At 32.1% G+C, this 12182-nt stretch overlaps 1 protein-coding gene across 2 annotated transcripts in view; it reads left to right on the top strand.

The window, feature by feature from the left end:
* The window catches only part of LOC129989024 (protein tyrosine phosphatase type IVA 1-like), a 30008-nt gene that overhangs the window by 9177 nt on the left and 8649 nt on the right, over positions 1-12182 (top strand). Inside the window, exon 1 of one of the 2 annotated variants that reach the window (XM_056097332.1) lies at positions 7801-7978. The exons of the other annotated variant lie outside the window; for it this stretch is intronic. The gene's annotated coding sequence lies outside the window, so the exon portion shown is untranslated. Of the gene's footprint in view, positions 1-7800; positions 7979-12182 lie in introns of those variants that run through there. 2 annotated transcript variants of the gene reach the window in all.

The following is a 12182-nucleotide window of genomic DNA, read 5'->3' as shown; positions in this document are numbered from 1 at the left end:
AGAATCTTGTACAGGGTAGCGAATGTCGTGAGGTTGTAACTTTTTAAGATAATAAGTCGCTAAATATGCTATTTTTTAAATTTCTCATCATATTGGTTAGTGTGGCGAGTTTTGATAGTTTTGGGCGGACTTTTTTCTGCTATGGCGAGAACTGGTATTTGATTCTACACATAGAACGTATTCTGTACATTACAATCGTATGAAGTTTTATGTAACAATATTTGCAAACATTATGCATATGTAAAGTATATATATTTTTTTCTTCTGAATACTAGTAGACGCTATTTATCATGCAAAAAATATTCTTTTAGATTTTCAAGTTAAACGACATTCATTTCTTGAAATTTTTTAGCATATTTAAATGACAATGAGTTCATTGTAATTATTAAACCTATGCTCATATATTGTGCTAATTTTGGAATGGTTTTAACTCAGGGTTATTTTTTTAACGTGCCGATTTGTAGTTGTGATGCGGTAGCTTTCAAGTTCATAACACATATTCGATTTGCCATTTAAGAAACAAATATTTTTCTACTACTTTATAATTAAATCATCCCTTCTATGTGTCTTAACTTTTTTATTAGGTATTATATTTTACTAGCGAAAAATCGTTCCTATTTTTAACGAAATTTTTGGCAATTTTCACTATTGAGAATGTCTGTTCTCATAGGTTATATATAAATTATATTAATTTAAATCTTGTATTACCAGAAATAATGCGTTATTCAAAATGAATGTTAAATGTAACATTTGTTAACCTTTTAACATTTTGTTTTAATCTTATTGATATAAATTATATATTTAACAAATTTGTATTTTGTACCTAAGGGAGCGTCCACACTAGTCATTTGTTTGTTAGGCTGTGAATGTAGATACTGAATTTGGATTTTTCCAGATTTTAGTTTGGCAAATCGAGCGTCATTCCATTTGCCTTTTCCCTTTACCTCGCAATGAACTCCTCATGAATAATATCAACATTTATTACCCATTATGATTTATAGTATATTTAGTGAGAATTTTTTTTTTACAAACACAAATGAATATTACGAATTTAAAACCTTTAATTCTTTGAGTATAAAGTTGCTTTTAAGATGCACGGACTTAAATTTGATAATCTCCTCTGTAGAGAAATGTGAGACAGATATCTGGAGCCCCCTTGAAATAATGTCGTCAGCGTTGCCTGGTATGACGTCCGTGAAAGCTGCTATTTGTCAAGCCACGAAAAGATACATTGTCATAAATGCCATGTCTTTTATCACTGTAGTTAGAGGGAGTTTTTACGTTTCACGCTACTATAAAAGACATATTCAATGACTCTGTAAAGTTTACCCCTTTTATCTTATAGAAATCCCTGTTTTGTTTGAGAATAAGCGACTGATTTACTTAAATTATTTTGGAACCATTATAGCTACTTCCAGTTCTCTTATACGGAGACCCTTTTTGTTTTTTGCGCATACTCTAGGAAGCGTTTATTTTGTCTAAATAAGAGCATTGTAAAAGGAAAAGGGACGAACGCAACAAAAATAAAGATTGAGACTTAGCTAAGGATTTCAAAAATGCGATTATATTACTGCGTATACTTCTTTGTGGTATAAAATCACTCAAAATCATTTTCGTGATTCTGAAATGAACAGAATAAATCTGACTCGAAGCTGTTTCTCAAGTAATCGATTTATTTTCGTTTTATGTGCTATTCTTGTATTAAGAGGTTCGAATTTCTGCTGTAGATACAATAAGATGTGCCACGGCAATACGTTGGTTTTCTTTTTTGGTAGTGGCCCCACTGTTGTCAAAAATAATTCACGATGGATTCAAAGTTCAACCGGAAGATAAATAATGCTCATAAAGTTCACATCGCATATTTAAAGCAAACATGATTTGCATGTTCATAGTGGTACTACTAACTCGATGTGTAAATAAGCTTCCTAAATTTTTTGTAGCCCAACTCCTTGGCATTGGAATTTTATTTTCTTCTAAGATGGTAACCAGTTCTTGAGATAAATAATATGAAATAATAATATGAAAAAATCCAGGTCTTCTGTTAGCAAACAATATTTAACATTATTCTACAGTAGAAGTATCTTTATTAATACTTCCTAAATACTAGTATATCTGTGCAAGATAGGGGAAAAAGGGGGGGAAAAGCCCCAGTGACGCAGCCATTTGTTTATCGCACATTGAAGTATTTCATTGTAAAAATAAAGAGGAGGGGGGGGGGGTTCAATTTTTTTGAAAATAACATTAGGATTATTTATAATATTACAAAATTTAGTTAAATAGTTGCACTATTTTTATTTTTTTTTAGTAAATTCCATTTTTGCTAGTCAGAATTTAGTACTTGTGAATATTTGTTTTACCAAACAAAGCAACTTTTTCATAAGAGACATTTTTAAAGGTGGTTTAACATTCAGTTAGTTAAGCGATTATAGTAAGATAACGCATGCTCAGAAATAGTGGGCAACAGCAAGCGTTTATCTCGAATCGGCATCTTCACATAATTTGTAAACTTCGGTAAAATTTTGTGTAAGTGTAAGACAATTAGAACTTATATATAACTTTTAAAAATATTTAAGATTTAGTATTTCTCCCATCCATTTTATATAAAAAAATAGTCTAAATCTTTTAAGAAAGCACAATGTAAGATATTTTCGCGTAATCTCAAGGATTGAAGGAATTCTTAATTTTCATATAAAATAGTTTAATTAATCAATACAAAATAGCACAATCATGTGTTTCTATTATTTTTTTCCTCTAAAAGTCAAATTATTCAAGCTAAAACAGTTAACAAATTATGCAAACTTAATTGAAATTAATCTTCTTAACCACACACTTTTACAACTTAAGAATATTTGAAGGATGCTACAGAATAAATCATGGAGAAAGAAAATTCTATTAATATTTGAAAGGAGTTGTAATGAATCGCAACAAACGCAGAATTTACAATGATCGGAAATCGCTGCTGATCGCTGCTTTTTCATAGCTGTTTTGTACCTGTACGTTTAATTCTAAAAGAAGTGTAAGAATTCGTGCGGCAAAATCCAGCAGCAGCATCGCAGCACTTTGTAATCAAATTTTTGTATTTTAAATTATTATCCAATAATTCTGTTGCACAATATTGAATGAAATATTTAATTTGTATTTTATTTTTTTATGATCACAAACAATCTTAAATGAATTATATGCACATTTTTTAAAAAAAGCCATTGTCATTTAAAAGCCAACAGAATCTAAAATTCGTATCGAATATTCATTCCAAAAAGATTTCTGGATTTTTTTTTTTTCAAGCTAAACGGAAAATTCGTTATGTACGTTAATAAACAAAATCGAATTTATATCTTGATTAGAAACTGTTGGATGAATCATGCCATGAGACTTGAAAGCAAATAGGCAAAATTAATGAATATATCTTTATATATAAAACGGTAATGTACGTGGCACCGGAATCGTGCTTATTACTTATTTTCAAGTAGCAGCAGGGAAATGTAAACAAACCATCATATGAATTTCAGACTGCTTCATTGTTTACAGTTGTGTTGAATCCAACGTTTCGCATAGCTACAAAATGTTATTGGAAATTTTTCGAATACGTTTCGCCGTGTTACTAAAAAGTACATTGTCTGAAGGAGATATGAAAGGAAAGTTGGAAAAGTTTAATCGGGCTCACAAATAGATTTAACCATCGCCAGATAGGTAATTATGCGACTTGCCAACAGAAATGGATGTTCATATTACAATTATCTTGCAAAAGTAGTCTGTATGATCTTTAAGATTTAAAAAATCATCTTTTTAGTGATATGTTTAATTTCCATACAATTTTTCCCTTTCATTTTAATTGTTTTCAATATTCTATCTGTACTAAGGTTTCAAAATTCTGTGGTGGAATTCACTTCTCCATCTAAACATTCAATCATGTGCTTTTTCCCAATCATTAACTCTGTTGTAGTATTTTTCATTCTTTCTTTTATTTCATTATATATGTATATTTTAGTAATCTGATTCGATTGAAATAACGTTTCCGTCGTATAAAACAAGACGAAATATTGTGTTTTAAAATGATTTCCATATTAAACATTTAACAACTAAATAATCAAATAATCTGGCCAAACTAACTGGTCGCGAAAAGCGACTAGTATGAACATGTTTGCAGAATGTGAAGCAGATACAGACCCGAAGAGTTGGCTGGGGGATCAGGACATTGCTTCGGTAACTACCAACAGTACCTTTTTCGCTCTAGTTGAGATTTGGTACTCCGCCCACCCATTTTCTGAGAAAACCAGATAAATACACACGTCCTGTTTAGAGGTCTTGGGTCGATGCCTCCATTAAGATGGCAAGGCTACGATAAGACGACGTTTTATCGAAGGTCATGGGCTATAGACCTGGAAAGCATTTTCTGCCTGGAATTAGCTTTAGTTGGTCTGACTTTCCTCTGAACAGGGATGAATTCACCGAAAGAACTGAAAGTTTCCTATATAATGTAGAAATTTTGAAATTTCAATATTGTTGATTCATTTTAGGGAATAATGACATGAAAGATGTATTTTGTGTATAAAGTTATAGATTTGCGATTACTTTTTTCACTAATCGCAAATATTTTATGTTCGAATCAATTTTCATCTCTCCATGGTTTCTGTTTAATTATTATACTAGTGAGTAATGAAGCGAACTCGTATAACTATCAGTCTCTGTGTTTTTTTTTAAAATTTATAATAACTTTGAAGGTCTTGGAGCGGAGACCACACATGATCTTTATAACTTTAAGATATGTTCTTGTTTCTTGATCACTGGATCTGGCTTCGAATTTTTGTTGAAGATCCTTCGTGATTATGAGTTCATATTAAACCTTTGGCGACGGAGTGGCACTTCAGCACGGAAGCATACATTGTCGTGTATTCAACATTCCACTTTCGACTTTTACGCCCGAATCAGGTAGCCTTGCCATGATACTAACTTTCATCTCTGTAGAAATATTAAGACGACAAATATAGGAAGTATTACTATAAGCGAAATAGTAGGACGTGCAACAATGCTACGACGATGAGTCAGATGCCCAGTCATTGCGATGCATTAATGGGGCTCTGTTCAATCGCCATTGTTTACAAAGGGGTTTAATCATATCGTAGTCAAATTTCCTTGTGCATTTTTGTATGTCCGCCAGGGTAGTTAAGAATGCGAGTTGCTCCTGGGCTGTTATACTCGTCATTTGAGCTCGATTCGGAACTAAGTGCATATAGATGTATTGAATTGTATTCTCGACTGCGTGTCGAGATACTGATACTCGACTCCTTTATACTCTCATTACGGAAAGACACCTTAATCGGAGTATAAAGGCTCTCGTTCAAGTATTAGACTACATGATCATCTAAATATTTGTTACCTCAAACCGCTTGATGTCAAATCTTTGATAAATTCTGCTCTTATGCAGTTTAGTGGTTTTTTGATGCCTGGTGATTTTGACTTCGGGCTGGAGTGTTCGTTTCAAAATCCGATTCCACTAAAGATTTACCATCTATATACGCTTTGTGCTTTTAAGGTTCACGTTCGGAGCACATTTTTAGAAAAACATGGTGTAGACATACTTTAACCACATTTCTGAGTTTAAAACTATTCAAATGAGTAATAGGATGTCAATATTTGAAATAAACATTGAAACTTTATGATAATTGGCATTTAATAGCATAAATTTAAGCAAATTCTTTAAAAACTTCAAATTGGCTACACCAAAAACTATTACTCTCATCCAAACAAAACTTATACCAAAATAAACTACATTGTTTTTTCTAGGAAATGAACTACAATCGTATGGTTATAATAATAAAAATTTTAGAACCAGTCGAAGAATTTATCATGAAATTTTTAGTAAATTTGACATTGTTCAAACAATAGGCTGTAAATTAAAAAGTATTTCCTCGATCTAAATTCTTTTAGTTCTTTTCCTAGAAAATAGTATAAAGACAAAGTCCACCAAATTTCATAGTAATATGATAATTATATTTTGAGTTATTTGATTTAAAGTTAGCAAAAAATAAGAAAAAAAAATCAAGTTTGAGAAAAATGCATTTACAGTATACACTAACATGTTTTAATAATAAATTTTGTGTGTACATACTTAAAATTCACCACATTTATAGGTTATACCTTCTTCCTCCTCAACATTTAATAATTTCCCTTTTTTAATCATTTTTTTCTGGCAATTTTTGTGTTTCACAGTGAATGCCACCAAGATTCGTATATTCTGTTTTTGTCGAGCTCGGCAAATGCTCTAACTGCATTTGTACTATTATACACTCCAATAACCTTAAGAACTTTCAGTAATGTATTCGGTAATGTAAAAATGTATTACAGACCTAAATACCCCTAATCTGAGGGTTCGGAGGTCAACAAAAACATCTTTAGGTGTAAATTTCCACAAAACACCCATTTTTCATTTTGCAAGGCAAAAAATGTTCCGTATTTAAAACTAAATATATGTTTATACAAATTTTTCACATGTTTTTGACCCTTTAGAGCGGTACTTCCAGTTATTTAAATGTCCATTTCTGGTTTACCGATCATTACGAAAATATTAATATCTTCTAATTAATGTAGAGATTAAAGTAAACCTGTTTTGGATAGCTCAGAGACTGGTCTATCCAAAATAAATAAATGAAATAAAAAAAAAATTCTGTTTAAAAAATGTAATTTTTGGCGAAAATCGACCTTTTCAAAGTGTTCGGATACCTTAAGTGCCACATCATAGATAAAATGTTTCACCGTAATTAAATCGGGAAATTTGGTGTAGAGAAGTGTCAGTTTACGCGTCAGCGGTCGTCGTCTGACAATAATTTAGTGATCAAATTCACTCCAAAATAGTCTTCAAAATGGGATGGTAATAAATTTAAGTTGACCCCTAATGAATTGAATGCGACTTCTGACCGGGACTGAATCTGACGAATGAAATCTGGATTTCTTAGATACTTTTAAAATCTTGATTTCTAAAATTAAGTTAATGAAAAGCTTTCTCATAAAATACGTATTAAAGTCTTTGTAGGGCAATATTCAAGTATTTGTTGAACATATATTACTCAAACAGCACAATCATTGTTGAATTTTCATTAGTATTGGCATTAATGCCAATCATTTATAATTAACTCATATTGTTGTATTTATTGTGCCAATTTATCTAGGACGAAAAACTCATTCTCCAAACATTGATTTTTTTTTTCATAAGTGGATAAATTGATTTTTTTTTGTCCCACTCAGCATAATATTGGACAGCAAGTCACAAAAAAAAAAAAAAAAAAAAAAAAATGAGGCTGTTCCTGTAATTGTATATTTGGTCAATTTAGTGTTTGGACCTTTTAAGTCAGTCTGATAGCATTTCAGATTCGCCTTTAAACAGCGTTCCGACTTCGAACTCCATAAAATGAGAACCTGTTTCAATTCGTTCCGTAAGAAATGGAACTGACAGTTAGCAGCTGCGAATCCAGCGTGCTTTCGGAAGTATAGTGAATGCGTGTGTCCTGAGGGAGTCACGAGGGAAAGAAAAAAAAATGTCGAAAAGTAGGCCACGCTGCCGGAAGGTATTAAGAAAAATTGTGTTCGCCCTCTCCCTGGTGACCGAACGCGAATGGATGACCCAATCTATCCCCCATATGAGCCTCTGGATGAGGAGCAGTTGAGATAAATAAACGCTTTTAACTGTCGCTCAACTGCTAACAGGTATTACGCAAACGGCTGTGGGAGCATCTTCAGCTGTTGCATCAATCTTCGCGTGCCTCCTCTCCGGCTCCTCTTCTGAAATCACGTGGCTTCGTCGCATCTCCCACCCCGACTGGGAGCCCTCCAGTACTCGGAATTCCGGTGCCTCTGTTCTTGTCGCACGGATGAGATTTGTTTGCTTGGATTTTTCCCTGTTAATTAGTCGATCGTGATACTGGTGTGTGTGTTTGCTGGACCGAGCAGATGCGTGGCTTGTGTGCTGGACTAGCAGAAATGGGTAAATACTTTTTTAGATATGTAGAAAGAACATATTGTTGAAAATGCTGGCTCCACATATTATCTGAATGGCTAATTAACAGGATTACATTGGCGGAGAGTACTGCTTTTAATCACTTAACTGATTGCCCCGAGAGTTACCCGAGAACCTGTTTTTAAATTTATATTCTGGTTATTTATTCATAAGCATTCTTATTCCGTGTTGATATTAGCGGAATCCATTAACTTCTCTAATGTTCTGTGGATTCTCCATTATACTAAACAAAAACACATTCCTCTGACAATAAGCTGTCATATTAAATTGTATGGGGGAAATGAGCGGTTAAATGCCTAATTAGAGGAGCCATTCGATACACATATGAATTAAATTTGAAATGCTAATTTTGCGATAATAATTAAGAATATTTTGGTTCTATTTTATCACAGAATAACTCATTTAAAAAGTGACTTTATTGGATTTTATTTAAATTTTCGTAAAAGATCTTTTAAGGGCAGGTTGTATTGTTTGAATGTATTTAGCATTAATTACAGTGTTTGTAATTTAAATCTGTTAAACCTTCGCCTGACTTATGTAATGTGACATTTTTGTTACTTTGGTGGCAAATGGCATGACTGGTTGTATAAAAAAAGCATTATAAAATTTGTTTTTTAAAGTAGGTCTTATAGGAAACCAAAAAAAAAAAACATTTTTTAATCTCTTTAAATGTATTAATTCGTTTGAATTGCAAACAAATTATTTATTGTCCATCTATGCGTGATGATAGAATTCTGTTAAGTTTGTTTACATACCCAGTCTGCGATGGATAATCAGGTTTGGAAGATAATTAGTTTTTGTAGAGATAAAATTGTTATCCTAACATTTTAACTCGTAGTGGCTTTGCTTTGAAAACAAATGCTTGTTTGTCAGTAGACATATATTTCAGTAAGTGAATCCCTATTTTTGATCCATAATGAAAAGGTGAACCGTCCCGTTAAATTAAAATGAGAAATCGATCTAAATACTGGATTTATTTTTTCATAACGAGTCCATCCATAACAAATATCTGTATAAATCGCGCTATGCTGGTATTCCGTTTTCTTTGCTATTAGGTTAGTTAACTATATATTTTTTATTATCTTAGTCATTCTTGTGTGTAGTAATGTACGTCTCGTGTATAGCAACCCTTTAATTGTTCAGAATTAAAAGGGAAAAATATGAGTTACAGTACAGGTTAAAAATCTATATTACAGTTTAAAATAGAAATTAAAACAAAATGGTTTTCATCAGACTGTTGACATCTTTTCAGTCATGGTTAGTGCATTTTATAGTCTTTCCCTTCTGTTTAAAAAATTCTGCCTTGAATTTCCTTTCTTTCTCATACTGATTCGTTAAATGCTGGCAACTTCTTTTTTACGTCGATGAAATTTTGATACTGTTGAAAAGATCTCGTTTGTTGCTTACCAAAATATAATGCTGTTTGATTTTGGAAGTGGAAATGCTTAATCCTACTCCGGAATCATTATAATGTGTCGATTGGCCTTCCATTTGTTATTCAAGCTACTTTAATTGTTGTACGTTATGAAAGCGCTTAACTTTTAATTGCCAATTTAACAACTTTACCTTGTAACATTGCTTCAATTTTGAATGAAGCAACTTTCCTGTGTGCTGTTAATGGTTTATTTCTGTTGATGGGTCTTATTTATTACTTTATCATATACGAAATGTTCAAAGAGAAAATATTGTAATCATCAAATTCGAACTGATTTTGACGCATCTCCGAATTTCGAAATTTATTTATCCTGAAAAACATTTTTGAAATGATTGCTGACGAGTTAGACGAATGAAATTTGGTATATGCTTTTCTTACGACATTGGAAAAAGGAGGGGGAAAAAGTGTTTTGAATTCTTTGATCACATTCGCTATTTTTATTCTGGTGTTTGGAATTTGCTGAAGAAATTTCCTTTAACAAAACAAATTCATCCTGAAATTCGTCATGTGAAGTTTTAGTTTAAGAAGAAAAAAAAATGTTTATTAACTGTTTATTAAAAAGTATTGTTTGCCGCTTCTAAGAATTTTCTGCATTGCCAGCGATGTGGAACATTTTTTAATGATAAAATCACAAAAATTCATCTCTCTATATCTCGCTTGATGTTAGGTTTTTCCATTGGCGTCGGATCTAAATCCTCAACACCGTATTTCTTTTAAACGCTGTATCATCTGGATTCAACGGTGTTCAACTTTGTTTGCTTTTAGATGATTTTTAGACTGTTTGTTTCGAATGCTTCACTACTTTTGAATGTCTGACGAAGTATTTGTATAGAATATTCATGATATTCCACAAACTGTTCACTTTAAAGTATTCGCGATGTTTTTTTTAAATTCTCGATAAAATGGAAGTGACTTATTCAAGTAAACAAACCTAGTTTGAAATGTTGGAAATTATGCTACCTTGTCTGTCTCGCCTTCCAAGATGTTACTGTGTGTAATTACTGAATTCAGACAGCTGTTCCTGTTGTAAACAAAGAATTATGACGCCCAGGCTTTTGCAATTTTCGGATTATTCCATTCTCTCACTCTTAATCTCATTATCCGTATGAAGGCCACGGTCACTCGCGCGGTAACTGTTTCTCGATATGATTATGACTTGTAATGTTCTTTTTATCTTTTTCTAAATACTGTTGCATGAGTTCACTTCTTAGTGCTTTCCTATTCACTCTTGTGTGCCACCACACGCATTCCAGGCCTATCTGTTTCCCTCTTGGAAAATACCCCCTGTTTTTCTTGTTTGGTTTCTGTTCTGTCGGTGTTTGTTGTTCGAGTTGTGCCAGCAAATCCCGTCCTTGGCATTCGTCCCTCGATCGCGGGCTTGCCAATGGATCCTGTCTGCCTGCTGGAATTTCTACGCAGCTTAAAAAGTGCGTTTTGATATTTTGTAGTCTATTCTTGTATTGTCTCGACCTTTACATTCTAGCACCGGAAATACAAACCAAAATGCTCGTCTTTTAAGTATTTTTATTTGTAAAGAATTGAAAAGAATAAATAAAAATAAATAGGTTCAGTTCCTTAACCTTTTAACTGAGTGTCACGTTATAACCTCATCACGTGTTTCCTATATAAATAAAAACCGCAGTATCCGGTTTAACTGATGCATTTCATTGAAAATTAGATGAAATCTTATTTTTGCTACAAAGTGTTTTGTTCTGTACTTCAGTGAAATTCCATATTTATTCATACATAAGCGTAAGTTCGTTTCGGCGAAATCATATTCTTGTGTATTTGCATTTGTATAATCAGTGTCAATAATATTTAATATTAATACTTTATAAAATCACATCCGCCGTCATGTGTTGCTACAATAGAGGTATTTAACCTGCTTAAACGATCTTAACTGGGGAATATTTTGAAAACATCCTGGAAGATATTAGATTGTTATCGATTTAGTTTTATTTTCAGGAACGTAGATATAATTATGACGAAATAATTTGTTTACTTGCAAAGAAGTTTTGAGCTGTTTACTCTCAACTAATTCGGAGTAAACGGCATTTTGTTTACATACTTTATACATTTTTCATAAATTGAAAGCATAAATAAAATCATCAGTTTGGCAAATAATAAAATATTTCCAACCCTGTACCCAGACAATTCGTTACATTTTGATATCCGACCAAGATTCAGAACGTTGGTTGTAGATGACTATACTGGTTAATACTGGCACGAGGTATTTTACTTAGATGATAATGTTTTTTTTAAATCCGACTGCCATTTTTTTTAATGCAACTTTTGTAAATAAGCTTAAATATTTTTAATGAAGCAAACTATGATGTATTAGCCGATAATAGCATAATATGATAGAAATTTAATAATTAACATTAGCAGTTGGAGGATTAAAAACTCAAAAAAATTAGTATTTATATATCTTGCGTTTTTTAAAAATTAGCATTCAGTATTAATATTCTTGGATTTTAGAGTTAGTTTTTCTTTTTGTATATGCTTATTTTGTGGGAATAGCATTAATGGTGCTTTTAAAATAAAAACTTGCATTTATCTTTATTACATTTAAGTGAAATAAGCAAACTATTGAGATACTATACTTTTGCTGTATTAAACTGTTACCCCCCTGCTATTTTTTTTTCCCATTTCATCTGTTATGTAATAATAGAAAATAAAATGCATTGATTTCAATGTGATTGTTTGGTAAGCGGCAGGTTGCATACTTTAATAATT

This window comes from Argiope bruennichi, chromosome 10 (genome assembly GCF_947563725.1).
Source record: "Argiope bruennichi chromosome 10, qqArgBrue1.1, whole genome shotgun sequence".
In the NCBI taxonomy this organism is placed as follows: domain Eukaryota; kingdom Metazoa; phylum Arthropoda; class Arachnida; order Araneae; family Araneidae; genus Argiope; species Argiope bruennichi.
Note: the sequence above shows the minus strand (reverse complement) of the source record. Positions and strands in the feature narration are given on the sequence as shown.